The sequence below is a fragment of the Macaca mulatta genome, chromosome 16 (assembly GCF_049350105.2).
Source record: "Macaca mulatta isolate MMU2019108-1 chromosome 16, T2T-MMU8v2.0, whole genome shotgun sequence".
NCBI lineage: Eukaryota > Metazoa > Chordata > Mammalia > Primates > Cercopithecidae > Macaca > Macaca mulatta.
In genome coordinates, this window is record NC_133421.1 from 1,454,180 (window position 1) to 1,460,961 (window position 6,782).

Consider the following 6,782-nt stretch of genomic DNA (forward strand, 5'->3'; position numbering starts at 1 on the left):
GAAAAATATCAAGAAGACCAAGGATAAAAGGAGATTGAGGTCCATAGTTAGAAATGGCAGCTTTCATTTCTTTTTAAAAATTTAATTTGTAAGGCATTAAATTGGACATTATTGCCACCATTTGAAAACTGAGCATTAGGAGCAAAAGAAGCACAAATAATTGGAAACAGATCCAGCTCCTTAAATTTTTTTTAATTAAAAGTATATATAATATATAATAATACTCATATCCCCAAATATAAAGAATCTCAACATATTAATAAGAAAAGGCAAATAACCCAACCAAAAGTAGCAGAACAAAGAAATGACAATAAACCTATATGTCTAACATCATTACTCACTAGGAAATATGTATATTAATACCAAATTGAGAATCATTACATACACAATACAATGGTTAAAATTTAAAAACACAGAAAATATCAAGAGGTAGTTAATGTATTAAGCAGCTCGAATATTCAACTTCTGTTTGGAGTGTAAATTGGTGGAACCTATGCACCCCTATAACATAACAATTTCCTAGCTGGGGTTATTAATACTATATTAATATTAATAGTTAATATTAATGTGTTTATTTATTGACTATTGAAATACTCATAATATTTTAACAAACAATAAGATATACATATACACTGGTTTTAACATATTAAACAGGTGTTTAGTATAAATTTAAAGTATGTCTGATGTGAACAGGGCTTCAACTTTGCCAAACAAAGGTAAAGATAAGGAAGCCGGGGGGTTGGAGGCACTGGAAAATCCTCTTTTAACAGGGCAGAAGGAAAAGAAACAGGGAAAGCTCGCAAAGGTGAATTAGAAGAATATATCTGTAATATTTGTTGAAGCATTTCCATAATACACTGCATGTCAGAATTTCCCTTAGAAGAAGGAAGAGCTGGCTTTTTCTCTTCTCCCCCTTTTGCTACCCCCCCCATCCTCTGTTATCCTGGCACAAATGGGCTCCATTTCAGATTTATTTTATTTTTATTTTTTCCAAATCCTCAGATATCTTTCCTCCTGTGGCTACATTACCACACTCTGAATCAGTCTCAAGTAACTCTAATGTCTGAGTGATAGAGTCACACAAGGTCCACAATTTTAGAGGCATAATATCCCCTAACTGGAGAGCTCTAAGCAGAGTTTTTACTACCTGTAACCATTCTCTGCGATTCAGCTGCACTTTAGTCTGATACTGAAACCAGTAACAATGTTGTTCAACATGGGCAAACCATCACTTCAAAGTCTTTTTCTTTCACTTTTACTCCTATAGACAGCAACAGTCCTTGAAACAGCCGTAAATATTCTGAGGCCAGAGAGATGGAATTCCCCATAATGAAAGCTTAAGAAGGTTCCCCTTAACAATATCCGGGCCTTACCCGCCCCTAGGGGGTTCCCCTTCTTGTTCTCCCCTACTCACCCGTGCTGACCCTGCTCGCTGCGCCACTTGTTGGGGTCCGTGCCGGGGGTGGTGGAGAATGAAAGAACACACAAAAGACAAAGACACACAGAGAACATGGCGGCCGCGCTCAGAGCCTCCGCCTCACTTTATTTATACTCCATAAACCCCACGTCAGCAGAAAGAATGCAATGCAAAACAAACTTTCTTTTCCCAGATGTAACCTTCTACTCAGTTCTTTGTTTCTATGCTCTTCCTTATCTGCCCGCCTTCTTGGCGCCTACGGGAGTTCATTAAAAGTTCAATTGGAGATACTGTCCTTGAGCCCTATCTATTCTCAGCATACTGCTTTCAAAGGCCCCTGCAGCTCCCTGTGTGCTGAGCCTGTGTCAGGCGTGTGGCGTGTGTCACCTGTGTGGCAGGGGTTTGCGTGACACACAGGGACACACGCTTGGGGAGCTGCAGTGATGGGGTCATAGCCACGCAGCTCAGCCCTCGGCCTGAGGGTCTTGGTGCCCACCCAGCTCTTCCCGAAGCAGCCTCAGGGCAGATCCCAGCTCTGCTTTCTCTCCTCGAGATACCTCATGAAGTAAACTAAGCAAATCGAAAGTAGGAAACAGTTGTGAAATGAGGCCTGGTTTCAGGTGTGTGTGGTCATTTCTCTTTACATGTTTACTTCACATACCCCAAATGATATACTTTCCAGCTGGTATAACAATGAATTACCAGCCATTACTGGTACAAAATTCCAGGAAGGATATTTGAGGAGGGCATAGTCTCAAAAACATGCTTAATTTTCACAGTTGTGATTTGCATGATAAAGCTGTCAGGACTGTGACCTTCTTTTGTTATCTTATTTTTATTTTTAGATCCTTGGGAGGAAGTTATTTAGTGATTACTTATAATTGTGAAAATAATGTAATGATTACAGAATCTCATTAGAATAAATATTATATTTTCTGTTCCTTATGTCAATGAAATCATCTTAATCCAGGCCGATGTTGGCAGGAATTGTCACGTTTAAAATGGGTAAGATATTTATGTGATGTGACGACCTCCCGTATTGTCTCTGGAACATATCAGAACTTTCATCTCAATTCTCACTTGTTGACACCCTACCCTGTTTTGTAATTATTCGTTTGCATCAGAATTTTGAATCCACGTACCTGAGATGACACTTACGTATGCATGTACGCATGCATGTGTGTGCATGTGTGTATGCGTGTGTATGTGCGTGTCCACGTGTCCATGTGCACGTGTATATGCATGTATGTGTGTGCATGTGTACGTGTGTATATGTATGTGTGTATATGAGTGTACGTGTATGTGCATATGCGTGTGTATGCATGTATGTGCGTATGTGTGCATGCATGTGCGCTCATGCACACACGTGTACATGTGCATGCACGTGTGCACGTGCATACACGTGTATGTGTGTATGTGTATGCACATATGTACACACGTGTGTACATGTATAGGTACGTGTATGCATGTGTATGCATCTGTGTGCACACAGATATACCTTTTCCTTTCATACAGGCTGTTTTGAGTATTGCTGTTAGGCAGTGACAATTTTCTGTTTCCTCAGTCAGAAAATGGGTAGCTCATCATTAATAAAGATGAGCATTCAACATCAGGAATAACTAAATACAAATGAAATTGTCATATTAAATAAATAAATTCCAAAACAAAGGCAATGTTCTGTACTATGTGTTCACATTGAACTTTCTTATAAAAATTGGTGTGAATGTTTCCCACTTATTGGAAATCACATGACTAGTTTAAGCCAAAACGTGGAATATTAATTAATTCTATTTTCAGATCACTTTTGCATATTTATGATTGATCTGTTCTGCTGTTCTGGAAGCTCTGAAAACCACTCTGTCTTACTCTAGCTGATGCCACGGTTGTGAGAATTCAGGGAAACAAGGTGTTTGCCAGTTTAAGTATTTTAGATCTCAAACTGCCTCTTTTCTGCATCATAAACCAGTCTTAAAGAAAGACATAGTGTGACTTGTAGTGGATTATGTCAGTTTTATTTTCTGTGGCTGAATCATCACTCTACGTTGTGAATTAATGTTATTTTTCAGATCGTCTTCATAACACAGGGAGGTTCTCCAGTGTTGAGTGCAGGTTCAGTGAAAGTACTAACACTGTTACTACGGACTTAAACAGACTTGTTTTCTGAGGTGATAACCTTGGAGTCAGGCATTCAGTGTCCGCCCATCTCTTGGTTCCGAGTTCTCGGTCCCCTCCCGCTCTCCTCCCCCTGTACCCTTACTACTGTCTTACCTTCTTTTTGACTCCTAGGCCCTCGGAAGATGGTGTGTTGGGGGCAGGTGCCTGCTGTGAAACTTTGATAACTTTGGGAGAGAACTTTTTCTTTGGAGCAAGACCCCTCTCAATAAACTTTCAGTAGCCTGAGTATCATCTGTTGTGTGAACTATTTGTGGAAAATGTTCAGCATTTTTCCTTGGATTTTGACTGATCTTTCTCCACCTGCCAGTTTCTTCTCAGTTTGCCATGTCTGTACCCTCACCAACCCGTTCCAGCCCTGGTTACGTGTAAAGTATTTGAAGCAGAACTCTGCAGATGAGAGAGTGTGTGTCACCACCCCGAGTTCCCTTCCTGGCCTCTGAGTGTCGGTTGTGTTTTGTTCCGAGGGACGACTCTGAGGCTCCTGGCCCCTGTTTTGGAGCACCCCACAGCAAAGTGGGTGTAAAATGAAAAATGGGTTTATGCTGTATTATTATAATTCATAGAGTAGATGATAAAAATGCTTGAATCTGAACAGCAGCTGAAAATGAGGACATGGTACCAGTTTGAATGTTGGACGACTTTCTTGAAAAAAGCTTTCATCAAATTTAGAAACTGTGCGTGTGCTGTTTTCTATTTCATACTTAGAATCTGTATAGTGTGTGTTGTATGAATGTGTTGTATGAGTGTGTTGTGTTGTATGTGAGTTGCAGGGGTTGTATGTGTGTTGTATGTGCATATTGTGTTGAGTTGCACTTATTGTATGTTTGAGTGTTGTGTGTTGTATGAGTGTGTTGTACGTGTATTTGTGAGTTGCATGCTTTGTATATTGTATGAGTGTTGTGTGTTGTATGTGTTTATGTGTATGTCGTATATGAGTTGCATGTATTGTGTGTGATGTATGAGTGTTGTGTGTTGTATCAGTGTGTTGTACATGTGTTTATGTGTTGCATGTGTTGTGTGTTGTATGAGTGTTGTGTGTTGTGAGTGAATTGTACATGTATTTGTGTTGAGTTGCGTGTGTTGTGTGTATGTTGTATGTGTTATATGTTGTATGAGTGTTGTACGTGCATGCTGTGTTGTGCGTGAGTTGCATGTGTTGTATGTGTTGTATGAGTGTATTGTATGTGTATGTTGTGTTGTGAGTTGCATGTATTGTGTGTACATTGTATGAGTGTTGTGTTGTACGAGTGTGTTGTACGTGCATGTTGTGTTGAACGTGAGTTGCATGTGTTGTACGTGAGCTGTATGAGTGTGTTGTATGTGTATGTTGTGAGTTGCATGTATTGTATGTATGTTGTATGAGTGTTGTGTGTGCATGTTGTGTTGTGAGTTACGTGTGTTGTGTGTTGTATGAGTGTTGTGTGTTGTATGAGTGTGTTGCATGTGCATGTTGTATGTGAGTTGTGTGTTGTGTGTGCTGTATGAGTGCATTGTTCATGCGTGTTGTGTTGTATGTAACTTACGTGTGCTGTATGTGTGTATGAGTGTGTTGTACGCACATGTTGTGTTGTGAGTTGCATGTATTGGTTATGTGTCGTATGAGTGTGTTATAAATGCACATTGTGTTGTGAGTTGCATGTATTGGGTATGTGTTGTATAGGTTGTGTGTGTTTGTGTGCAGTGTGTGTTGTCAGTGTTGTATAAGCCCATTGTACATGCGTGCTGTGTTGTGTTGCATGTGAGTTGCATGTTGTCAGTGTGTACCATGTGAGAGGCGGGGCATCCACATGACTGCTCCTCAGTGAGTCCTGCCTTGCAGCCCCTTCGAGCTTGTATCTTCCCGAGCAGCCTAGAAGCAGCAGCCTGTTTGCCTCTGCCCCTCCCCAGGAGACCTCAGCCAGGTCCTGTGCTCAGCCCCCCGCTGGGCAGTCTGCCTCTCTTGTCTCTCTCTCTTCTCTCTCATCGTCCTCCTGCGCCTCCTCCTTCTCGGGACCTGCATCCTTCCTCTGTGCTTCCTGGCAAGCCACACCTGGGACGTTGGAGTTCAGGCTGTCCTCCAAACCGTTTGCTCCTCTCTGAAGAGCGCCCCCCTTGACTGGCCGTGAGCAGCTGGAGTGGATTGCAGGGAAGGGAGGTGGGTGTTCCTGTAGAGACGCCAGGGTCTTACCTGGGGAGAAGGGAGCCTGCACTGGGCAGGCCGCCCTCCTGAGGAAGGGGATGGGGTGGGAGGAGGCTTTCGTGGACAAGGGGCCCACCTCCTGCCCTCCTTCCCTCTATCCCAGTCTGTTGTGAGGGAGGGCGGGACCCTAGGTGATTTCTATGCAGATCTTCAATTATCCACGCTGTGAAACAAATACTTCTGTTTTTAAGATCAGAGGAAATCTCCTTTGTTTGTCTGCCTTTTATTTTATTTTACGTTATGTTTTTTTGAGAAGGAGTTGCCCAGGCTAGAGTGCGGTGGTGTGATCTTGGCTCACTGCAACCTCCACCTCCCAGGTTCAAGCAATTCTCCTGCTTCAGCCTCCTAGGTAGCTGGGATTACAGGTGCCCGCCACCACATCTGGGTAATTTTTGCATTTTTAGTAGAGATGGGGTTTCACCATGTTGACCAGGCTGGTCTCGAACTCGTGACCTCAAGTGATCCACCCGCCTTGGCCTTCCAAGGGGTTGGGATTACAGGCGTGAGCCACCGTGCCCGGTCTGTCTGCCTCTTAGTTAGAACCTGTGCATTTTATGTTTTACATTTCACTTTTCTGGGTCAGAACAGTAGTGTTTCTTTTTCGTAGTGTTGCGATGAATGTCCTTTACGATTAGGAGACTGGGTTGGCTGCCCACTGGAGAGTGGTATCACTGGGTCAAGGTCACCATCTGCCCCAGCAGCGTCCAGAGTGTTTAGAGTCTTTCCTGGACGTAGACACCCTTTTGTCTGACGTTCAGATAAAACCAATCACTGCATTCAGTTAATCAAAGAGGTCAGAGCTGGGAACCGTTAGTGCACATCCACCTCTCCCGAGGGTGTTCACGCCTCTTCCACGCGGGGCTAGGCTGCTGCTGAGCATGGTTCTGCTGGCTGTGGCTGTGGCCTCTTTCCTCAACCACAGCCATCGCAGGCCTGCCACAGTTTTTATTCTTCTAGAAGAGAATAGGCAACACAAGAGAAGCAAGGTATGTTAGATATGAAACCGTTAAA